A 26,454-nucleotide genomic window follows, 5' to 3' on the forward strand; every position below is an offset into this window, starting at 1 on the left:
TACAGTGTGGGAAACTGAAAAACCAGGGACATTGTTTTAAAAAGATGCAGACAGTGCCCATGACTCCCTAGAAGATGCTAGCAAATGCAGAAATCCAGGAAGCTCTAATCGGTCCTTCTAACGGGTTTATGTAGCTTTGAGAGTTTACATAAAGTTTCCACTCTAGGTATGAACCAAGAGGAATTCATGCCACACTTTCTGAGTTTACATTTACACAGACTTAAAGAATCTTCTCTGGGAATACTTTGAGGGGTTTACGTGATGAAAATGAAATCACATCAATTCTCAAATCTACTAGAGCTGTGCCCTTGTCAATGACATGTAAGCAGCTCTGCAAAGAAACCTCACCTGACAGCTCTTGAACAAGCTCTCCTCCTATAACTTACATAAATGCCCCGCTGTTAAAAATTGCTCCCCAGTTTGTGATGCTGGTAGGAAACATTGGAACCTCTGAAATGTGAAACCTACAGAGAGGCATTGGGAGAGGATGTTGGGCTCCAGACTCTTGCCTTCAGCCCTCTGCAGCTTCCTGACTTCCCAGTGAGTGGGCTTTCCTTCCCTACTCCTGTCATGACACGTGACCTCACCACAGGATGCAAAGCAATGTGCCAACCACAGACAGGAACCTTCAAAACAGTTGGCCAAAGTACACCTTGTTCTCTTTGTGAATTGATTATCCCGGATATTTCTCATAGTGACGTCAAACTGACTGACACACCTGCTAAATTACTCTCGTGAAAAGACCCAGGAATCTTTATTTTAAAGTAGTCCCAGGTGACTTTGATGTGACAGGTCCTGAGCTTGAAATTTTGTGCTTTTGTTGACCTCCAAGGCCCCTGAGATGTTTCATCATCCCAAACGCTCGCCAGTACTTTATAAACTACCTTGTCTGTGTTCAGAGATGTGTGCAAACCATCCTGCACAAAAACGAAGATGACATTTGCTCCAAAACCACAATTTCAGACAGGGGGAAAAAGCAGATATCTTTGGTACGAGATCTACTAAGAAACTACTCAGTGTGGAGCCCCTTGTAGACATAATTAAAACACAGAGATTTGTTACAAAACAAGAAAAGAATTCCAGTAGAATAAAAATAAGGGTGAAATTCATATCAGAAGTGTTTGTATACTCCAAATGCATTAGTGATTTTACAAAAAAAAAAAAAAAAAAAAAAAGACAGGGTGGATTCTGCAGGTTTGTTACATCAAAGTACGCATCATTTAAGTAAAATTCAAAGGAAAACAAAAATTAAAAAATTGAAAAGCAAGCCCTCTCAAACTCCCAAAACAATGCCAAACAACAACAAAAAACCAAAATTAAAGATCGAGTCAAGGGGAAATACTTATGAATAAATCAATTACCCATCATCTTTGATCTCATTGTAATGATCCCTGACCCGGTAAATACTGAACAGGGCATTCCTTTTTATTTGCAGAAATTGAAATGACTCATCACCAGGCTACTTTTGGTGTCAAAGCTAAGGTTATTTTTCCAGGCTCAACATCTGTGGCTATTCAAAGGAACTAATTGGGCAATAAAATGTTTCAGGCTTATGGAAATCGGTATTAAAAAGACAACTGATAAATATTAGTTGCGTAAATATCACAACAGGGTCTGGTAACTGATCTCTCCCGGTTGTTCACTGAACAGATTTCAAAACGCCGGAAGTGAAAGGGCTGCGGCCAAGTGTCAGAGCAGAGGGTGTTTGTCTTTGCGGAGCATGGAACTGCTTTGATGTGGCTTAGGATGTGCTTGAGTATTTCAAACAGCCTGCAGAAGGGAAGCCAGCAAGGCATCGAATTATTTACCCTTCCCAGGAAAATATTTTAAAAGCTCTGTGAGGCTCCATTTCCTAAAGCCACCTGCCACCTAAAGCACCCATAATCAGCCCCAGATGCAGGATCCCAACCTGCTGGCTAACCCCGTGACTCCGAGGGAAAATATTTCACCCACTCCTCAGCACATCCTTAATTCATTCGAAGCTAAACTTTCAGGCCATAATTTCTGCTTAAACTTAATAACTCAGCTCTGACGTTCCTTCCCAGTGACCCTAAAGTTCCATTTGGCTGCCCTACACCTGCTCCCAAATGCATTAGAACCACTCCATTTTTTTATTTTCTCTTTCTCCCCAAGTATCAGTTTTGTTTTCTTTGCTCAGCCCCGAGGCCATCCTTTGAATGGGAGGAAGCTGGGACGCTCACTTCTTTTCCATTGTGAATTTAGAGAGGGTTAGGTTTCTCTACTCAAATTGGTTTTTTAATGTTGTTTTGGCCACAAAACTATATTGGTTCCTAAATTAAAAAAAAAAAGAAATCAAAAACAAAAGCACTTGGGATTCATAATTACAAATATTGATTTTTAAAGACAATGTGGGAAACAATGTCTATTTTTTTTTTTTACATGATCTCTGTGTGCAAAGGCTCTTTTAAAAATATACAACTTATGTGTATTTTCTCTGATGTCAGAAAAACAACATGCCCATTTAGGAGCGCTGGCAAGCACACTGACTAACCAACATGAGCTTTTCAAAACTTTCTCCGTCGTCTTTACAAATGTGTGAAGTGTGAAGCCTTGGAGTTGAGGCTTTTTCTCCCATTAGAAACTAAGAACATTTAAAACTGTAATCTATTGAAAAAGTGTAATATCTACCCATTTTCAATGGGGCAAGGAGAACATTCTTGTTAAGCGTGCTAAGATTTGAGTAAGCAGGTAATGTTAACGTGCTTCCTGCAGGAAACCTCTTTCCAACGTTCATCTATTTTTAATACCAAGGAACCCATCTCATGTTAATAATATTCCCAATCAAAACATACTCTGCAGGAAAATGTGTTGGTGTGTGTGTGTGTGTGTGTGTGTTTACCCAAAAGAAATGACTATTTAAGGAAAAAAGGGGAGAGTTTGGAATAATGTGAGGCTCTTAAAGTCTAAGATAGCTTTGTAGAAATACACAGCCCTGAATGAGATCACTCTGGTGAATTGTACTGTCAAGACGTTGGCATCTATCAGTTATTCAGTTATTGACACCCGTCCGTGAGAAGATTTAGACAACACCTCTCCCCATTGCCATATGTTAGCAATCACAGATAGGGGGCATTTAGTCGTTTATTTATTTTAGTGGAGTTGGGTCAACAGGTTAAAATAATAATCTTTCCATACAGCCTGTTTGGGGCTGCTTTAGTCTATAAAACTTGGGTAGGCATGCGAAGAGGCCTAGACACTGGGTCCCCCCCCCCCCATTATATTTCCCTCTAACTCCAGATAACACCAAATAAACCGGTAATCACACAAGAAATCACTCAACTTTTACTGTCCCTCCTGCTCTTTGACCTGCTGCTAGCCCACTTCATTTCCCATGCTCTGGCCTCTTGGCCTCTGTCTTTATAAGCCCTATCACCTGGCCATCAGGCGGCTCCCAGCTCCTGCATCCTGTCTGGTGTCTGGTTTCTTCCAGGTTACCCAGAGTTTACAGAGGGGACTGCCTGCCTCTGGGCATGCTGTTTCAAAAAGTCCTAAAAGTGTTGGCCTAGAGGCCTTCATTGCATCAAAAAGACAGTTTTCCTTCCTACTGGAGAACTAAACTATTTCTCCTTCCCCAAAGTATTGGACTTAAAATATAATACCTCATTCGTTATTTTTATTTGTGAGTTTCTACCCATAATCAGATCATCCACAAGGCAAGAACACTTGCATATAATTTTAGAACAAATCAAATATTAACTATGAAGTGAAATTAATACACAATTTCTTAACTCAATATGAATATCCAACTCTTACTTTTTTTCTCATTCTGACAACTTCTGCATGTCCCAAATGCCCTCCCCCAACCCTTACACACAGTGAGTTTACACAAGTTTACTTCTCCTACCGGCAATTAAATACATGCCTGTCCCCTTTTATGCTATACCATATTATCTGCTCATGGCATCAAAATTCTTCAGTCAGCACGTGCTAAACTATGTGATGCTTTCCTTCCATCTCTATGGTGAAACAAATACGCTAGTGGCCAGTCACCCAGCATTACTGGGACACAGCTTTAAGTCAAATGCTTCAACTTTCTGGATTTGTGAGATACTAAGGTAATCTGTTATAAACCAGAGGTAAAGGTTGCCATTCCTATGCCTCTGGGATTAATAAGATTATGTAAAGTGCCCTGAGTATCACTTAAAAACATGTCCAATAAATGCCAGCTATATTTTCATGGTCATTAAGCATTTACATTGAATAACCCCCAATGCTACCTAGGTTGCTTTTCTGTGTGAGTTAAAGCAAGGTTAAAAAAAGGGGGGGGGGTAATGTGTGTATATCAATACAGTATACGCAAATCTGCATGCACGTGTAAACATCTGCATATAAATACCTATACAGATATTCCTTGACTTAGAATGGGTTTGTATCTAAATAAACTTATCATAATTGAAATTATCTGAAGTGAAAAGCACATTGAGGACCTGTGACCTGCTGGGCATCATAGCTTACCTAGCTGTGGTTGAACACACAGAGAGCATTGACAATAATTAGTCTCCAGTTGAGCAAAATCGCCTACTGCTGAGACAAAGTGCTGACTAGAGCACATTTAATGCTGTACTGAGTGGAATTTAGTGGAACCGTTTGAGCTTGGGCAGTGTTGTGCCTCCCAGAATCCACATGGGTTAAGTGCTATGTAACAGTAAGAGCTGCTCCAACAGTGAGCTACAAGGTTGCTCACTCTGTCTGCAGATCTAATGCTGGGGCTTCAGCCTATAAGGCAGGTGGCGGGTGGTCAGGATTGAGAGGTGGACGTCAGGTATATGTTCGCAAGAGAAAACTGGATGGGGTGATATCTATAAGAGCTCTTGTTGCTTGTGGATGTGATGGTATGGGTGCCCATGACTGCCTATGGTCTAGAAGCTGGAGACGCTGAGGGAATGTAGGGGAAGGTAGAGGAAGTGACACAGCTCCAATGCTCACAGCGGATAGTCAGCAGGTGAACAGCAGTGCACGAGCTATGTAAGCAAAATGCCTGGTTCACGTAGGATGCTGCACAGCCATGGAAAGACACCTTCTTACACATTCAAACAAGGAAAAGTGAGAGGTGGAAATATGAGAGACTTGGATCTAAGTAGCTTAGCTGACCCAGAGCAATGCTACTGAACTTGTGAAGCTTACCAGCCATGTTTCTCCTCCCCCATGTTCCTTCAGAGAAAAGACAAATATTTAGCTCCTTTCTACTAGATACTCCTCTGAGGTTGTTCTCTATAGATCTATGCTTTTACTCCATCACCATTCCTCATTCGATGTCACGTGAGGATCCATCTAAGGGGGAGACACCTGCTCCCCCATGACACCGATCTTCAAAGCAGCTGCATAACTTCTATCCTCTTCCCAAGACACAATGGACCATTTGAATAGAATGCTGGCAGTGTTCCTTCTTGGAAACAATTCCCTATCCCCATTTTTCCTCTGACTGCCTTCTTATTCCCCTTGACTCCCCTTTATTTAACCACTTACAGTCAATGACAGTCTCCTTTTCTTCTGAAGAGCCAGTTCCAGGCAGCTAAAACCCTAGAGCACCATTGAGGAGCCAATCAACATGTGCGTTTTCTTCAGAACGGGGACTGATCCAATATGATATTTGAATCTAATCTGAAGTCTTTTCCACAGTTGGGTACTTGGAGAAAAACAACTAAATAGTTTAATAATGCATGAACTCTGATTTTACAGGATTGTATTGTATGCCAGTTGAAGAAAACATTTTACTCTGTGCCACTCCTCTCTAGCACATAGTGGGGCATCACAGTAGGGTCTGTGCAAGCTCGCCTGCCTGGTATCTGACTATGTGTAGTTCACGCTTCATATTCATTTAATTCAAATTTAGAGATTTCAGTATTGACATTCATCCAAAGAATGTTTTTTTTTCTTTTCTGTTTTTAGGGCACAGTGGTTTGGGTCTTCCTCATTGTAGGTCTCTCTCTTTCCTCCTAGGTGGACAGGCACGCTCTTCACATTCAATATTAGGACTCCTGGATTAGTTTCCTGTGGTGGCCACAACAAATGACCACCAATCAGGTGACTTAATTGTATACTCACCATTGTGGACCCAAAGTTGGAACTGAGATTTTGGCAGGCCCATGCTTTCACCAAAGACTCTTTGTCCAAATCCATAAGATGTTTCTTCTAGCCTCTGCTGGCTTCAGGTGGTTGCATCATAGCTCTACCACGTCTTTCTGTGATCTGTGATCTCCTCCCAGGTGCTTCAAGCTTGCCTGTGTCTTTCTCTTCTAAGACAGTGTCATCAGGTTAAAGGCTCCAGATAATACCAGATGACTTCATCTTAGGATTCTGAACTAAGTTATTTGTGCAAGGACCCTTTCCCAAACAATGTCACAGTCAAGTACAATGTATTTTGGACATGTTTGTATGTATCTTTTGGGATGACACATTCAGTTCTCTAAAGCTCTTTAAAGCACCCAGTTTAAGCCTTCTGAGGTCTAGAACTGATTTGGGGAGACCCTTGGCCCATGCTCTTGGTTATTAACCATCAAATATTCAGCATAGATCCATTTTTCAAGAGAATGTCACACTAGCACCAAAACCAAGAAGTACAACTCTTGAATAATAGTTTGCCATGAGTTGCAATAATTACTGATCTAACTTCAACTTGGAACTTCTCCGTGTGGGGTTTTGTGCCTAAAACCCTAACTCCCATCTCATTGGTCAAAGTTGTGAGGAGACTGAGAGAGAGATTTGACCCTTGGGATAAAGGCAAATGGATGGTTGAGTAGGTGGTTCATCTGGTGAATCCCTTACCTTACACCATGAGGACTTGTTAACCCACATAATAAAAAAAGTCAGTCATGATGGCACTCATCTGTAACACCAGCACTAGGGAAAAGAGGACAGTTTCCTAGGCAACCATACAAACTTACTTGGTAAATTCAAGGTCAGGGAGAGATCCTTTCTCAAAAACAGGTGGGCAGTGCCTGAAATATGTCATCAGGTTGCCTCTGGTCTTCAGATGTGCGTGCATGTATACCACACATATGAATACACATACACGCTTTTTTTCCTTTTAAAAAAATATGGAATGCTTCACGAATTTGCGTGTCATCCTTGCACAGGGGCCATGCTAATCTTCTCTGTATCGTTCCAATTTTAGTATATGTGCTGCCGAAGCGAGCACACATACACACATTTTAAAAGACAATTGAGAGGTAAACTACAGTTTAATGTGTTAAATCTCCATGAATGTTAACTATTTTAGTCCTCTTCAACTTTATTCTCTTTCACAACCCAGCAAGGGAAGTTTTCAATAGGTTGAGGACCAAGATGATTATACTTCTTTTCAAGTACAATGGATTGTGTTTGCTTTGGTATGAGTGGGCCATATCTGGGTAGAAAAATCCCTGGGGACATCTTTGAGGGGTAGGTGCTTTGTGAGCAGGGAGGCCCATCCTTCAGCTCAATAATAACCACAGGAACAATTCCCTCATTGAGAATAAATTTCTAATTGCTTTTTTGTTAAGAGTTACCCCCTTTCTCTAATTAGCTAATAGATAATGAGTGTGTAGTGCTGGTTGATATGTGAAAACCCTAGCAGAACTTGGAAAGATCATATTATGTATGGACATGGTTGAAGAGTAAGGAAAGGCCAGAGTTCACATTCTCATGTGGACTTTGGCGTTATTCTGCGAGGGAGGGAAGACCTTGAGAAGGTGGAATCCAGACTAGGTGCAGCTGCTTTGCTTGGCATTGCACACATATGTGCTTGCACATAGCTTGATGCAGGGAGAAGTATTCTTTGGGGATGGGGCTCTGGTGTCAGTGGAAGCAGCTGGTCAGAATGGTTCAGTTTCACATCAAATTCCACTTCTGGCCTATGAGATTCTATCAAGAAATTCCCTAAACTTGTTAGGGAATGGAGTCTCTGAACAAGCCCTTCTGCTGGGGCCCTTGGTGGGTCCACAGACCTAATCTGCAGGATCTCACAGACTGTGGAATTGATAAAGCCTTAGGGTCCACATGCTGATGACAGGGGTGGAGTGACCTTAGCCTTCCTATGGGTTGCTAGGCCAGAAAGCAGCTCCTGGGGCCTTAGACTTTGCTGTTCTGGCTGTGATTTGTGTTGTGCTGACTATCCTTACTGCCTTCCCACTGGTCAAACACACAGGTTTTCCTCCTTTCCCCTTGTACCCCTTAATTACTTTCCTGGACACAATTTGTATGGGTGTTATAGTAGAGATAAGAGGGCTGGGTTTAAATTCAGCTAATGTATTCATCTCCTGTTAGACCTTCAGTCACTTCACTTCCTTTAGCCTCAAGTGTTTTTTAAGTCAGATGGAAAGAGTAAAAACTGCCTTGATCCATGTACATGTAAATATGATAGTTTTTAAGTGAAACAGGACTTGTGAAACCCTTTGTGGTCATTAAGACACTCTCCATAGGTGAATGATCATTTATATATATATATTCTTTGCTGGGCATCAGTACTCAGATTCTTGGGTGTGTTTAGAACATCCTTTAAAAATAGGAGCAGAAAAAGATGGACAAATCCATTTTGAGAGAAGCTGGAAGAATTCTGGGCAAGTAAAAAGACCATAAAAATGATCTAGAGCATCTCTTATAGATGAGGATGTTGAGGTCAGAGGTTTAAAGCCTGTTCCCCATTCCTGCTGCTAGAGTCCCTTTCCTGCCCTCCTGATTCTAACAGTGTCAATTGCAGTGACCTCTTTTATAGATTTGGTGTCACCTGCTCTCTGGTCTTTTGCCCCATTCTCTAGACTTTCCACCTCTAGAGAGTTGAAGGAATCGGGGTAGCCAACATGCCCAGAACTGTGGGTGCTATTGGTGATCACCAATTAGCTCTGGAACTCTTCAGTAATGGTCAGCCTAGTGGCCTGGCTGCCTCTGCTACATCTTTCCAATTCAGGGACAATGTAAATCTTGGAGGGTTGTTTTTTTCTCTAATTGTTTTAATTTTTAAATTCTGTTTTTATTTCAAGACATTTCTGTATAGAAATTCCCAGCAGAGACCTGGCTGTCATTTCCTCTTCCATTTCTAGGAAATTAGGAAAGTGGAAGATTGGTAATAGGTCAAGAAGCCAGTCCCCAGGAAGGTGAGAGAGAAGAGAGCTCCAGCAGGTTCGACACTGGGCTGGCATGTTTATGGTTGTGTGTCAGTGATCAGCCCATAGGAGACCCTTGAAAAATATCTGTTAAATAAGAGGTGAGTGAATGAGTGGCCCCTTTAGAATATGGACAAACATGTAGCACAGCAGCAACATGGTTATTTGAAAGACATGTTGATGGCCCTTCATTGTTTTGGAAGAGTGACAAGGGCCATAAGATAACACAAGGATGTGCCATGTTTTCTTCTGTCAGTGGCACTCAGAATCTCTTGTTGAGTTTCCATGCAGATGGAAAGTGGGGTGAGGGAGCCAGTACAGCTGTTGTGGGAATGAGCGAGCCATCACTGAAACCGTAAATATGCCAGGGACCCACACTGTGATGCTGACAGATGCCCTCCTGGCAAGCTCAGATGGGAGGACTCATGGAATCCAGATTTTAAATTAGAGTCACCTGAGCCCAGTCAGGGACCTGCCATCCTTCTGATGGAATGGAAAGGAGAAGGGAGGGGGGACGAGCCGAAGAAAATCTTTGTAGCTGAGCCTACCTGACTTTCCTCAGTGGGAGCTGCATGAATAGTGTTTCATGTCAAGGAGATGTAGTTAAAATGCAGACTGCTGATCCGTGGTCTCTGAATTCCAGAGGCGTGGTCTGTGCCCGTGGACCACTCTTCTTCCCTCCTTTGATCTATCACTTATGTAGAGAAAGGCTTTTATGTGTGGTTCCCATACAATGGGTAATTTAGTTCATTCCATTATGAAAAAGTAGGAAGTCTAGTACATTTGCTTCAGTTTTTCTTCAAAGTACTTAGGAATGTATTATCCTCGTATACTTTAGGTAGCCTGAATACATTTTCTCTGGTTGTTTATAATAGAATTTTTGAACTCCTTTTAGTCAGCTCAGAGTAAGTTGTAACTTACTAAAATAAAATAAGGATGAAAGCATGCACTCTGTCAGGCGGCACAGTTGCTTGAGACAGGTGATACTAAGGGAATATATTGATATTATATTGACCCAAAGTGCCTCAGTGTTTTATAATTGAAATTGGCTCAATTTTGTGCCTGTTAAAATTTAAGTCCACTTGTGGTCCTTTTATGCAGCAATGTAATTTACACTCAAGCTCCCCATTACCCCAGGTTCTGTTTAAAGTGTGTAGCCTGTGTTTCTGAATTTAGTTTGCTTTCTTAGCTAATTTATAAGCAATGTACCAGGAGTTAACCACAATGTCTTTATCTGAGACTTGGATTTGATTGTGTCTGAGTAAAGGGGCCACTCCCAGGCAACCACAAGTTCATTACATTCATGTGGACTACGGGAATCTAGGGCTAGTAACATTTGAGTCAGAAACTACACATCTAACTTTTAGTTTTAAAATGATTTCAAAAGTTTTGAGGTTAGTGAGAAAATTCTTTCTATTTCATTTATCAGAAGAAATTCTACACAAACTAGTGTTTATACAGGAGAGAATATGCCTTTCAATAACTTGGTGAGTTGCCTTAAGCCTTTGGAATAGACAGTGTGCACATTTTATCTTTATTGCAGGAAAGCTTAAAGAAGTACAGAAATATCAACAAGAATAATAAAGTCTTGTGAGTTTTTGTTATGTTATAGAATCTTGAGGGGAAAGGAAGATGATATGGTTAATGTTTTCTGTTTCGGTATCAAAATACCGTCAAACTGTGTAATTTATGAAGAAAAGAAACTCATTTTGTTCACTGGGTCTGGTAAATCCAAGAGCATGGTAATGGCATTTGGTTGCTTTGCCAAGGTCCTTTTGCTGTATTTTAACCTTGTAGAGAACGTTACATAACAAGGCAGAGCAAAAAAGGGGCTAGGCCTCTCTTCCTTTTCATTACAAATGCCATCAAGAAAAGGTCACCCTCATGACCTCTTCTAATCCCAATTACCTCACAAACACTCATCTCTAAATATCCTTAATATATAAATTTGTGGATTACATTTACAGCAGAGAAACTTTCCAGTAGAGTCCATTCCAAGGTGGAGATTGCTTGGTCTTTTCACTTCTCTGAGTAAAGGAGACAACAATATGTGATTGTTGTGCTTGAGTAACTTTTGATGTCTCTTCTTTCTCAGTATGTTTTATAAGCACTTTACTTCAAAGCAAAACAATCCAAAGGGTTACTTTATGGACCAACATGCAGTAGAATTCAGATGATAGCATTTTTGAATAGGGGAGAACAAGAAATTGAGAACACATACTCAGGGTATAAAATCTTCAAGGACCTAATTATTAATAGGTAAAATTATTAATAGGTAAAAAACATGGTAAAATTTGAACATAAATTCTACTTCAATGAACCTCACTTTGGCTTCATTAGTGCCAAAAAGCTTCATGCTAAGCATGTATGTCCCTTCTACAGCTCCCACAACATGAAAGTAAAAACTTTCAAAACATTTTCATTCGTATTTCTGGTCTTTGTGATACTTGAAAAATTTTAGTGACACAGTAACACAGAAGAAGGCTTGAGATGTACACAAATGTTTCTTTTATTCAACTCCCTTTCACCCAGGCAGTTAGGTAGTGTGTGCTCCCATTTTGTAGAGACAGCATATTGACTTGGGGAAATCCATCTAAAGTTGTTGGCAGTCTTGGACAGATCAAGAATAACCCACCAAGAATGACAGGGTTCAGAGATGAACGAAGCAATGTTTGATTAGGCAGAGTAGAATCTTATCTTGGTACCCATTTCATGGCCCAAAGATGCACGAGAAAGATAAAACAAGGTTGCAAGGAACCTTGTAGATGTTGGCTGCAGGCAGTTTGAGAAAATAAATACCTTTTTTCTTTTTTACATGAAATAGACTGATTTCTGTGGACAATGGGTGCATGAATCTGTAAGAGAAATTATAAGCCAAATAATTCTGGAGCTCTCTGATAATTCGGCCAGGTGATGTGGAAGGAATGTAGTTTTCAAAAGAGGTCTAAAAGTTCCTTAAAATGTGTCCCATAAAGAAGAACTCTTTTTATATCGGACCTTGTGAAAATAGTTTATTTCTTGTGGATTGTTTCTTGCAATGTTAGCTTATGAGAAGGCTACAATGAGGCTGCAGAGACAGCTCAGCAGTTAAGTATACTCCTTGAAAATTCTCATACATATAAAAGAAAAAGAAATAAATATTTAAAAATATTAAGAAAAATCATAGAGCCCCTCCTCCTTGGTCTTTAAACAAAAGTGATGTGGGACCAGTCAATCTAGAATGTGGGATCAGCCAGTGGGAACATGAATGGAAGTCCCCAACCAGCAGCCATTAAGAAACTGATGGGTTTTCTTCATAATCTTTCATGAGCCAGTAACTTTGTGAGACCCCATCATCTTTGTCTCATATTCATTGGATGCCAGTTACCAGGTCCACCTCACACTCACAGAACATGTTTACCGAGGTGTGTATCACAGGAGACCATCAAAGATCACATTAAGCTTCCAGTGTGGTGATCATTTAAGTGTTCAGACTCATTTTTAGGATGAGGGTTTGCAATTGTTCTGTAGATCTGGCTTTTCAAGAAGTCTCTTGCTAAAGCAAATTCATTGGTGGCATATGTGGCACTCTGGGAAGCAAAGTCCTCTTTTTTTTTTCTTCCAAATCCCAAGTTCTTCAAATCACACTAGAGTCTTTTAACCCTGCAGCAGACCTATAATTAAGACTCATTGTGTTTATTCCACAATCCTCCTAGAGTATGTGTTCTTCGATGTACCTTATGTTACCAATGGTTGGCTACCAATGGTGGGGCTAGATGTTTCCAGGTTCTAGGTTATTATTTAGGAGTTAAATAAAGGCACACACAAACTGTAAAGCTCTAGGGAAACTTTGCTCAAAGAAAACAATAGTACAGATGAGCAAGGAATATACTGTCAAGATTGACAGCAGGCCATGTGAGAGCCTTTAAGAGCCAAGGTTATTGTGTAGACCTTCTTTTCGTGGGGAGTCCATGGGAAGGAGGATGAGTTAGTTACTAAGGGAATGGTCTGAATTGATCTCTATTTGTTACTGAACTTTTAAGTGATATCACTGTTTCTTTACTGCATACAACCATTACATGGTATTTTGAATGAGAATGACTTCCATGGTTCATATATTTGAATATCTGGCCCCTAGTTGGTGGAACTGTTTGGGAAGTGTGGCTTTGTTGGAGAAGGTGTCTTGCTGGGGCTTGAAATGGAGGCTTTAAAAGCCAACACCACTTTTATTTAGATCCCCAATTTTGCCTCGTGCTTTGGGATCAGGAAGATCTCAGCTACTGCTCTATTGCCATGCCCACCCCCCTGTTGCTATGTTCATGATCATGGGCTCTAACCCTCTGTTTTATAAGTTGCCTTGGTCATGATATCTCTTCATAGCAATAGAAAAGGATTTAAGTCACCTTAATATAACACACAAAATTTTCATTATATGCACATCCATTTTTCATAAATATAAGATAGAGGATATTTTTTTTCTAAGAAATTTCCCTGAGGACAGTTTTGTCTTACTGTGTATGCATCTAGAACTAGGTCAGGTGAGATATGCATTGCTATTCTCATACTTAGACATAGGCAGAATGTGACTGACTAAAATCTAAGTCAAAGGGAAGAGAAACTTACTCTACTGTTTACATTTGGAGTGTGTATACAGTTCCACACAGGTGGGGATCCTAGTTGACAGGTTGATAAGTGCACTGTTCAGAGAGGGTGTGTACATAGGAATTGAGTGTCAGGGCCCTACACTGCCAAGTGCATTATTCGAAGAGGTATATACATAGCCCCTAGCAACTGGGATGCCAGCTTGCTAAACTATCCTCTATGCTTGCCTGTCTCACTTTCTATCAAGGTAGGATTGTTCGCAAGCCTCACAGAGAAAACAGATTATTGTGATGAAGCTGACCATGGAGAGAAAAGCTGCTTTAATGGTATCTATAGACCTAGAACTTCAAATGATAAATGTTGAGCATTTATAGACAGCTTTTATTTGCAGTACAGTGTGTGTGTGTGTGTGTGTGTGTGTGTGTGTGTGTGTGTAGAAGTGAGAAGTGGGGAGAGGAAGAGAGAGAGAGAGAGAGAGAGAGAGAGAGAGAGAGAGAGAGAGAGAGAGAGAGAGAATATCAATGTGTATCTGATTGAGACACAAGGGCTCTGCAGTAACCAGCCCTTAAAAGAACAAAAAGATTTTATAGCTACCATATGGAGGTGGGTATGGAGCCAGGATTGTTGTTTTCCCCCTTTAGGTCTGCCATTCGCATTGTGCTATGCATCTCCTGGCAGCACCTTGCCAAGTAATTGAGCACTTTCTGTTGAATTATATCCCCCTTATTCTCCTCCCTACTACTGAGCTGGATTCCTCAAGGGCCTCCACTTTCAAGCCCTTACTTTTGCGAATGTTATTTGGGTTGCTAACATTCCTGTCTGTCTAATTTTCTATCTCTTTCTCTTCTGCTACCTGGTGTTGTGAGCAGGCCTGCCACTGTGTTTAATAGGAACCTCTCAGTATGTTGCTGATCAACAGATGAGTGTGTGCAGCAGGTGTGTGATGCTCTACAGAGCCACGGTTCTCCCAGGCTTTTCATCCACTTGCATTTAGCCCAGTTGCCATGGCAAGGTCATGTGATGGCACTCCTTCCAGATTTGCACCATTGCATGACTCCACAGTCACGAAGCTCCTTGAGGACAGGTGGCATGTCTTGTTGATATAAAATTTATGTTAGTTCACTGACCCATGAGCTCTCAACACATGAGTGCTGAAGGATTTACCATTTCAGTGAAAGAATAGAAATTACAAATAGACATATCTGTGACAAAAGCACTTTACCATTTTGTCAGTGCTTTAATAAGGTGCTGACATGTGGTGTGGAGAGTATGTTATTTAGCCTTGGATGGTCTGCATAGAAGCCTTCCCCTTCATACCAGCTGAGTAAACAGGAGCATGCTAATTAAATTCCCTTCCATACAATGCAAGTGATACTGGCAATAGTGATCCCACAGGATTCTGTAGGGTATAATAGTACAAACACAGGAAAGTCGCCAGGCAGCCCTTGGCATTTTTTTTTTAAATGCTCAACAAATGTTTGCCTCTCAGGCAGTGTAGACTTCTTTAGAGCATATGATTTACACTATATTGATTTTTTTCCCTTTTACAGATATGTTCCTTGCTCCCAGACTGGAAAACAGTGGTTGGAAGTGTATTTATAAGAGTAACTACTTAAATCACAACTAACTAACTACATGGTTAAATAAAAGATGACCCAGGTTCTAGTCCTAATTCCTCTGTGGACAAGATGTTTAAGGTTTATGTGTCTCTTTTCTTTCTCACTTGTACAGAGATACTTTCAGAAATTCCTCATGGTTAATGGCAAATGACTACATTGAAGAGCTCAGTATGGTTCCAGACACATAATACATTCATAATAAATTTATTTTCTTTTTTCGTTATACTTAGGATGGCAGTCTCTTGGTAGTATTTTTATTCCACATGGCTCTCATGACAACTTTGGTTCACAAAGTCCTAAGTCCCAAGGAACAATGGACTAGAAAGGGTTTATATGAGGAATGTGCATGTAGAGAATCCAACATCATCAGAATCCATCTCTTTTGACATTCCCACTTCCTTCTTATACTTTCTTCATTTCTAGTCTATAAGACATCTACATAGCTAGTCATATTAGGAAGCACATTAGCCACTATAGCAAAGTCCACAGAAAAAGAGCTAGTAGGATGTGGAGAGAGGTAGGTTGGTTTATAAAGTGCTTGCCTTGCCAGTGTAGTGACTGGTGTTCAATACCCAGAGCCCACATAAAAAAACAAATCAGAAGAAAAAAACCAAGCACTACAACAAAAATCAACTGTGGTAGTATGCATTTATATTTTCAATGATGGGGGAAGGAGGCAGTTGATCTCAGGGCTCACTGGTCCAGCCAGGATAACCTACATAGTGAGTTTCCAGCCAATTGGAAATGGTATTTGAAAAGATGAAAGAATGTAAAGTTATTTCCTAAAAAACCACATCCAATTCCTCTTCCGCATACACCTGTGCAAATGTACACACACAAAATCACATGTGCATGACTAAGTGACAATAATGGAGATGTAGACAGTCACCTAAATGTTGTATAAGTTACTCTGTAAAGTAATAATTTAGTGTATGTGTGTGTGTGTGTGAGAGAGAGAAACAGAGAGACAGAAAGAGACAGAGACAGAGAGAAAATATGCAAATACACATGGGTACCATGGCCTATGAATAAGGTCAGAGGACAACTTGTAAGAGCCAAGTCTCTTATTTTCCTGGATAGGTCCTTGTTGAGATCAATAATTTAGGTCATCATGCTCGATGTCAAGTGCCTTATTCATTGAATCATCTTGTCCCACTCCTCTTTTTTTTTTTTTTTTTTACATGACAAGAGAAATATGTTGCCTCACAGGATATGTGCCTGTATATGCAGACATACATACAGATGAAGTTCAAGCTTTCAAAGTGGCCCATGGACTAAGTACATTGTATGTGAGTCCCAGCTCACCAAGATGGGCAGCTTTCCAGGACCTCACAAACTTAATGGATGCTCTGCTACCTTGATAGATGGTTCTGTCCTCTGAGTCTCTCTTCTTTCCCACGAGGGTCTCCTTTTGCTCTATGTGCCAGTATCATTACTTGTTAACAGTGAAAAGCTGTTGACATTAGTGTGAGCATTATTATTTTCTGCTCAGAAAAACAGAGGCTCCCTGGAACATCTTGGCATATAGCTCTCCTAATGAAGAAATGCCTGCAGACCCTCACTGTTTTCTGCCTACCATGAATCTCATATACCTTTGTGCTTGATCTACGGGGGGCTCCTTGAAGGTCTAGTACTGTCAGGTTTGGGAGTTGTGTTTCAGAAAGTCAATGTAAGCAAGGAGTGCTTAACTGTAGGGTAATGTTGCTTTCAGGCCTCTCCTCTTTATTTTTAGATCCAAGAGAACATGATTTGAATGTGTTTATCTTCTCTTCCCAATTATTTATTACTCTGTAAATGTTGCAGAATGAACAAATGGATAGATTGGTCAAAAATTAATGATGAACATTAACAAAAGTTCGAGTAGCAAAGAACATAGAAGTGGAGCTGGGTCCAGCTAGGGCAGGGCTATTAACCTGCACTGAGAATGTTGAGGCAGGAGGATCTTGAGTTTGAGCCAGCCTGGCTACCTCACAAAAGCTTGTCTCAGAAAATATATGGAAGTAGAGTTTCTGGTGAGCTTGTTTCTCTGCTTATGTTGACAACTTCTTTGCTTTGAAGTCATTGGAAACTAGATACTATGTCCATGTACTATTTTTGTTTCTTCTAGCCCTTTTGATATAATACTTTGTAGACCTGTCATCATGAATTGACTTATCTACCATATAGAACACTTAGGTTATGGAAGTAGTCCTGGCTTGGAAATCAACATTGTTGCTCACACTATGGCTGATAACTCAGGCTTGGCTCTAGGGTCTGCTGCTCATATATTTGACTTATCTTTTTTTTTTTTTCCTGAAGGCAGCCAGGCTTTCCCCTAAATCTGAGCACTGGGGACAGGGACCAAAGGGAGTTATTGAAGACCTCTGAGAAACAATTGCTCAATTGAGAAGTTGGCTGTGGAATAAGATACCATCAAATTGTAGGCTTGTAATACAAGCCTACAATTGTTTCTTTCATTCTCTATTTCTCCATTACTCCACCAGAAATTTGAATGTTCCTGGTACCTCTATGACATGAGTAAAAGAAATAAACAGATTTTACTGACTTTGATTATATTAATCTAAAATATATTAGCTAGAAGTAGTACACATATCTGTAATACTCAGAAAGCCGAAGCAGGGAGATTACAAATTCAAGGCGAGCCTGGTCTACATAGTGAGCTTTAGGACAGTGTAGGCTACATAATAGTTCTCTGTCTCAAAAAATAAAAATTAAATTAAATAGAAGAGATGCTTTTTTTCCCCAAGTAATTCCTAATTACCTCATCAACAACATTGTGTTTATGATAGAAAGTCATAAAAATTGACCAATAGGAAATATTTCTTCTTATATGGAGACCATTGCTGTGCAAATGGTTTTGATCTTGGATGTGACCCCAGAGCCATGTTTGGCATAGAACCCTGATGAGGTTAAGCAAAATTTCTTGGAGAAAGATCATGTGGCTATAGTTTCAGTAGGTGAGCTCATTCATAGGACCAGAAAGAAGCAACCTAGAGCTTACTGGACTGGAAAAGGACCCAGGACCCAGAAAAACAAATCCTTGGAGGCATATGTCTAGACATAGGCCTCAGGGGCATCAGTCACACTGACTGATGTTTGAGTCTATGGATCCTTAAGAAATTGCTGATAGAGAAAAAAATGAGATTGAATTATAACTAAATGAGGAATCAACAACAGCTTAGTATTTAAAAGCTACGCTCATGCCCACTTGGGTTTTATATTAGTCAGATTTCTCTAGAGAAATAGTACTGATAGAACAAATCTATTTCTATCTCTATCTCCATATATTTGCTTTGAAGTCATTGGAAACCATACACACACACACACACACACACACACACACATACATACATATGAGGGAATGAATATATATATATATATATACATATATATATATGTGTGTGTGTGTGTGAATTATATATATGTATATATGTATATATGTATATATGTATATATGTATATATATATGTGTATATATATATATATAAATACACACACACATACATACATACATATGAGGGAATGAATATATATATATATATATATATATATATATATGTATATATATGTGTGTGTGTGTGTAAATTATATATATGTATATATGTATATATACATGTGTATATTATACATATATAAACACACACACACACACACACACACACACATATATATATATATATATATATATATATATATATATATATTACATGAGGGAATTCATTAAAATGGCTTACAGGCTATGGTTCACCTAGTCCAACATTAAACTACCAATGAAACGTTGAAGAATCCAGCAGTTGTTCAGTCCATGAGGCTGGATGTATCATCTGGTCTTCACTATATGCTGGAATCTCCAAGAAGTAGACTCAAATGCCAGGGAAGGAATGGACTTGCTAGTGAAAGCAAGCAGGCAAATAGCAAAAACTTTCTTTTGTTTCAATGTCTTTTACATAGGGTGAAACCAGAAGGTGGCCCAGATTAAAGGTGGATCTTCCTGCCCCAGAATATCAGATTAAAGGTGAGTCTTCCCATTTCATATGATTTAATTTAAAAAACTCCCTCACAGAGTATACAAGGCTCCTGGATTTTACTTAATTTCAGATGCAGTAAAGTTGATAACCAAGAATAGCCATCACAAAGTTTATTCTTTGTACACTGGCCATGAGTGATGACAACACCTGTAGTGTTTCCTGCCACTAGTTTTCCTCTACAATCTCCATTTGTGAAATTCTCACTCACTTGCCTGGCTTTTTTCTGTTTTCCACATATCAAGAAGCCTACACATCTTCAGGCCTTTACTGTCATTAACAGACACACCAAGCTAGATGTATGGGAGACAGTAAGTTCCAGGTCATTTGGTGCACGGAATGCAATGTTCATCATGGCTCTTGTTGATAATCACAGCTAATTCAATTTTCTAGGTGACAGACTCAGAAAGTTCAGGGAGACTCTAGCCTAGTAAAATTAGGGGCAGTTTGTTCAGGGTTAGCTTTCATTCTTCAAATTTTCTTTGCTTTGGTCAAAGCATCAGGCACTTTCTCGGTGGCCTCACAAGCCAGGGTGAACACAGTTTGTTCTTCATTCTCCAAAAGAAAGTTCCTTTTATTGAGTGAGAGTCTGCAAAGTATCAAAGTGTCCTTTTATTGGTCCTTAGGTGTTTCCAAAGTTTTCCCCCCACACTGAACCTGTGTCCGGGGGGAGTTGATGGCACTCACTAGTTCTGCAACGTGAGGGGCATGGTTTATTTGGTCTAGGCTTAACAAAGCCTGTATTCATAAACACAAATTAAAAAAAAAAACATTAGTGTGAATGCGTGTGTGCATGCGTGTATGTGTGTGTGCGTGCACAAGTGCCTTAGTAGTGGTAGAAAAACAAGATACTTTTTATTTGAAAAAGAGAAATAGATGGGTTTTACTCAATATAAGTCTTTATTGGAGATATGATCTTTTCTTGATACCCATGGGAGATTTGCTTCTAGCACTTCTGTATAAACATCCAATTTCATCTATAAACTGGCATAAAATTTTTCTAGGAACTATGCACATCTTCCTATATACTGTTCATATGTTTGTGCCTTACGTGCCTAATAGGATGTAGATGCTACATAAATCATTGTTATATTGTTACTATACTCTTTCAGAAATAATGAGAAAAATAGCTCGGGTTTCTTAAGTATAGATACAGTTATTTTGGCCCTAATACTGCTCCTCAGAGGTCAGTGGAAGGCATAGATGTAGGAAGTGCTCATATGATGGTTTAACTGCATAATCTTCAAGAGAAGAAAGAGGGCCTGTCAGAACGAAGATGAGTTTGGGAGGCTGTTAGGGGAATTTTCATTTGACTGTACACTAGTGTACAAAGCTTAGTGGGTGGGCTGATTGGGTTGTATTATTGATAGAGGATTCTGGAAATTAAGAAACAGAGGCACTGAACACTCAGCAAAGCAATAGTGTTGTGGCTTTTCTGTTTTCACTTTTTAATCTGTCAAGGAGCTTTGATCCTGAAGGCCATGAAATTACTGAGCTATGCTCTGTATTCATAAGGAGGCTCTAAAGGGGACACTAAAATGATCAAGTGAGTCTTCATTTATATTCTTTTTAATTATGTTTTATTTTATTTGTATGGGTATGGCTGTGCACCATGGGTATGCCTGGTGTCTTTGTGGAGGCCACAAAGAGGGCATCTGATCCAGATGGTTGTGAGCTGGCACATAGATGCTGAAAATAGGACCCAGGTCTTAACCTTTGAGTCAGCTCCTCAGTAGCCTCACCCTACACAGACACACACACACACACACACACACACACACACACACACACACACACATCATTTTTGTTAGTGTCTGGTGCATGGCACTACATAGAGTATTTAATAAATGTGTAAAAAGAAGAAATGAGATGTATGTACTAAGAATCTCCAAGGTTTTAAATATTGTAATGACTAAAAGTATAACCCTGGGAACATGCATGCATTCTTAATTTATCCTAGAAGTTCATAACTCTACAATGTCAAACACTTAACCTTAAACACCTCTAACTATTGGCATTGGTTTTATACCCCCCCATCTACATGGGCACACCCCCACATCTACAAGGGTATTTGAGAAAAGCAGAAGTCAAAGACAGGCTCACATTCAAAATGCATTTATTGTTTGAACTCACTCATAATCTGACCACTACGATCTTTTAGAATCAAGTTCCTTAATCTACATAAAAAGAAGAAAGGTTTTAATAGTTACCACATGGAAAAAGATGCAAAATAGTGACACTCTTCTGGCATGTTCCCTAGAGGTTTAAGCATTTTTTTTTTTTTTGAACTTGGCATAAGAGCCCCTCAAATTTTTTTTGTGGAGTTCACAGCTGTTTGGGCTTAAGATGTAATTACATTTCATTATCAGTGTCAGATAAAACACACTCAACCATGTTGGCCCAAGTAGAGCCACAGAGATGGGGAAAGTGAAGTTGGCCATGAAAAGTTACACTCAGAGATACGACTTTGATCTTAAAAAAAAAAAAAAGTTCTTCATTATGTGACTTCTCTGCATGCTTTTTTGGAGGGAGTTACAGTAGAGACACTGGATGTGAGAATATGGGAAGATTTATGTGACAATTCTCAGCAAGATTTATTTTGATACAGTGTACTGTATCAATATGTAAAAATCTAATAAATATCTGTCTTTAAAGAGGGGACTGCTCTAATTTTACTGTTTCAGAGAAGAGGTTTGGCAAAAAGTCAGAATGTGCATTAAAAACACACTTTCAAGAAGTCTAATAAATAAACCCTTTGAAATATGGTTTCCTAGTGAAAGGCATGTTAAATCATTTTGATAAAGAATCTAAATTAGATCTTTAAATAAGAAAAGCGAGTCCCCTTAACTTATTATTTATAGATCGTTTGGAAATAAAATCTATGTGAACTGATTTCTTCTTCCATTCTTTATAAGTAAACTGTATTGTCAAGTTTTAATAGTCTACATGGTTAGCTGGAGAATGTTCTCATTTAGAAGGGAGGCAGTGGCCATGGGGACAGTATTCAAAGATCACTCATGATATGCTGAACTTCATGTAGAGCTTCATGGAACACCCTTACCTTATTTTGCTCTGTATCAAGAAATTACACTCACAGGCCCTGGATGGAGAGTGCTTGCTGCAAGCTAGCTGAGTGACCTTGAGAAAATACGCCTTTCCATGCCTCAGTTTCCTAAATTATAATTGAGACCAATATTAATACCTGACCAATAGACTATTGGAAGGTCAATTGAATTTGGATATTAAGAGTGCTTTGCAGTGTGCTGGGTTTACAAAATTTGAGAAGAAGTGCTAACTTAGAACAGAATCATTCTCTTCATACTAGAGCTCAGAGACTGAGAATGCTTACAAGTATGTAGTTGGTTGTTGATAAAGTCTGGATTTAAACTCGAAGTGTCAGGCATGTTTGCAAATACGCCCACATCTGTGCTCCTTATTACTTCTATCTCAGACTGTGCTGTCATTCATCCATTCTGTCAAGCATATGTGTTACATATCTAGAGTATATAACTACATTAGATGGTCAACTAAAAGTTTTCTATTAGTCATTTTGTATTATATTATATATATTATATATAATACAAAATAATTATATATAACATGTATATTATAGACAAGTCCTAACATATGATGGTTCAATATATGATTTTCAACCTTATAATGGTACAAAAGCAGAAGCAGTCCTTAGGTTTTTGGAATTTAGTCTTTAGTGCCATGCACTAGGGATGACATGTAACAAAAAACACCCTGTCATCTGACTCCACTTATAGAAGTGAGGAAAGACATGTCAATAGTAATAGTAAACTGTGTTGACTGTGATCAAGAGGGATACCTGTTGGACCTAAGCCAAACAATGGTGCAAGAGTAATTGTCTAACATTTTTTTTCTGAGGAGGTCCAGCACCCACATCTACTTACCCCAGACATAGAACCCATGACAAGCCAAAGTAGATACACTATTAAAGTCCAGCTTTGTTAACAATGAGTTTGGTTGTTATTCCTTACAAGAATATGTGTGAAGGAATTACATATGGGAATAGAAATGACTCAAAGACAGCTGTATCACCCCAGCATGATTGACAGCTCACAAAAGATGGGACCACAGCACACTGCACAGCATTCAGGTAGCTCAAGAGGTCGAAAGCATCTTTTCTAGGTGGCTCAGTTAGTTTGAGTCTTTTCCAGGAAGCTGGGCTGATCTCTGTTCCTTCTAGGCTACTTGGGTGGTCTGCTTAGGAGGCAGGGCTTGTCTCAAGGTCTTTGCAGTTGGTTCCTCTCTGCTTCATTCACTAGCTAGGCTTGTGTGAAAGTGACTCTGAGCAGTCTTCACTATTCACTCTTAGAGAGGGAAGGTACTAATGAATCTGGTTAGTTTCAGTGACTTACTGGATCTATTTTGAGTGGTTTACTTTCTGGTTTCAGGATCTTCCCTGTAGGATGGGATGTTTTAATCTGGGAGGAAAATGTGCTACAACAAATCAAGCCAGTCTCTTGCTGCAGACTGAATCAATGTGGGAAATGTAGTTTTTCCATTAGACTCCATTAGCTAAGGCAGAATTTCAACTTACTGGAATTTTTTATTTCCTAGGTATTTTGGATAATTGAGTAAACAATCCAAACCAAGATTGCCCAGGGTATTGCTGATGGCAGCTTGTGCTGACGACACACATCTTAGTCAAGTAGAAAGAGCCTATGTGTCTGTCAGCCTCTGTTGAATGTCAATTCTTTCTTATTCACTAATTGAGTGATTCAGTTGTGCCATGAAACATGTTAATATCCAGCGGCTATCTCTTTAAGAGAAAAATGATTCTTCCACGCAATTAGCAGGTTTACATGCCCCAAGCTTTGTGCATGACACAGTCTGCATAAGTGTATAAGTTAAAGGGAGTCATGGAAAAGGGGTCAAGCCAAGCTCCTGGCTTTCTGATACTTTCATGCAAAGTCAAATGCTAACACAGGAACTATCTGTGACTGTCTGGTCTTTCTGTAAACTCTTTCAGGAAAAGCTAAGCTTCGGACTAAATAAAAAGATGGAGAGTTGGAGCCTCTCTGGATTATGTAGCAGAAATTTTAGAACCTCTTCTCTAACTAGTGTGGGGTCAATTATCCTTCTTGTGTTTTCTACGTGAGCTCAGAATTTCTTACCTAGCCTCCAAGTCCTGTTTCTTCCCTTCCAAGGCAACACTGTCTCAAAGAAGCATATGGTTTGGTGGAGATCAGAAGATGCTGTATGTAAAGGAGCTGAAATTCAGTCTTATACTTAGTCACCCCTACCAGGCACTAATGTAAAAGACACTAGACTAAATATTCCACTAGGGTCAGGGTGTCACATAGATTATCTCATTCCTTTATGGACTTCACAAAAGCCTCCCTAGAAGCCTCTTGCAGTGACATCACCCATTTGTCATTACCAAAATGGCAACTAATCGAAAATTGAGATTTCGAATTTCTGATTTAAAAGGTGACTTCTGTGTGTACACAGGGATGCAAAGTGAGTGGGAGATTTCTTTACAAAAGATAATTTCAACTATTTTAAAGCTAGTTCTTTTTGTAAATGTTGTGTAGTGTCATTGAGGCTTTATTTCTGGGGCATTTGTCTTTTATACTTAATAATAAATTACACTAAGGGAGGCAACCTCTCCATTTCTTTAGATAATCATACTCAGGCCAGTGTCAAGGACCAGCATTTCTTATGTTAAGGTAATCCATATTTGTACTTATCCCCTACAACCACTGAAAACGAAGCTGCATCCTTGATGAGTAAGTTCTATTTTCCTGTAAGAGGAGAGACATTTGGCAAGCCAGTGAAATGTCAGGAAAAATCACGTTCAAAAGCTTTTCTGAAATTAAAGAACACCATGAGATGTGACATTCTTAACTTCTTCTCCACTCAGTAATTGTTAATTAGATTAATTACTGTCTGGTAAGCTGAGCTGAGAACTTTATTTTTGCACATTTAGGGGTGAGGTCAGCTCCTCTGCTGGCTAGGGCCTGATCCTGGGGCCTCAGAAGCCGCTGTAGGAGGACCCTTAGCCCAAAGATGACTGCAGCCACTTGCAAAGAGAAAAAGAAATGTCTCAGTAGCATTGGAAGGTCTGCGTTCCTGCCACCAACCCACTTTAGATTAAATTAAAGCCTTCTTCTCACTTGGGTTCCCTACCCTCAAAAGTGTCTCAGTAAATGGCTTGAGATCTTAGCCCTTCTAAGAAATGAATCATATTTTCTCTGTCAAACGTGATTGCTGTTGACTATGAATTCAGTCTGTATCGATCTCAAGTCTATATTTCTTACTGTTTAGATGGAGAATTATCTCATGCTATTAAAATGCCACTACATTTCTGAGGCCCTTACAACTGCTGGTCCAGAGGCCAAGTTCATCCTTGTGGAGCATGGCAGGATTTGGTACTTAAATCTGACTTTCACCCCTTAATCTCTTGTTCCTTTCTCAGTGTGTGTATGCAAAGACTGTTTTATTATCTGGGGCAGGGAAAGGAGACATGGTGCTTAAATAAAACTGAAAGACAGAGCATTTCTATGGAGAAGCTTGTCAGACTACCTTATTCCAATAATTTTCTCTGGATCTGGAAACTTCTAAAGAAAGAACCTTATTTAAAAGGCTTCTTGATAATGAAAATTCTCTTAATTTTTCAATTTTTCTAAAATTTAGAAGACATGAAAAGGGGAGACTTAAAAATTCTATCAGGTTTTCTGAATTATCATGTAATATGTATTCATTATAGAGGATGTAGACAAGTCTAAGAAGTGTAAATAAGAAAATAAAACCTATCCACTTGTGTGTTATCATTAACTTCTGTATTTTAGCAGAAATATCATGCAGTACACAAGGCATAGGATCTGACCCTGTGTGTTTGATGTGTCACTTTGGGTTGTGCTATTTAGTGGAAGAGTGACCCTGCATTGTGTGTTCACCTATCCCCTGGGCCATCATTGCTAGCTTTAAAGATCTACATAGAGAACCCATCCTGGGGTCTAGAACTTTGATTTGAGCAGCTGCTGGTACATGGTCCCGGTCCCGCCCCCCCCCCCCCCCCCCCCCGTGGCTTATATATTCTTACTTCTCTGAGCAGGCACACAATTGCTTATGTCTGACTTTCAAGCATTGGCCTAA

General features: G+C 39.6%; 1 non-coding gene across 1 annotated transcript; it reads right to left on the reverse strand.

Annotated features, from left to right (window-relative positions):
• Positions 1-7,052: 7,052 nt before the first annotated feature.
• LOC117702017 (U6 spliceosomal RNA) lies at positions 7,053-7,159 on the reverse strand. The gene has a single exon (XR_004605935.1). It is a non-coding gene; the product is annotated as a U6 spliceosomal RNA (small nuclear RNA).
• Positions 7,160-26,454: the final 19,295 nt, after the last annotated feature.

This window comes from Arvicanthis niloticus, chromosome 1 (assembly GCF_011762505.2).
Source record: "Arvicanthis niloticus isolate mArvNil1 chromosome 1, mArvNil1.pat.X, whole genome shotgun sequence".
In the NCBI taxonomy this organism is placed as follows: Eukaryota; Metazoa; Chordata; class Mammalia; order Rodentia; family Muridae; genus Arvicanthis; species Arvicanthis niloticus.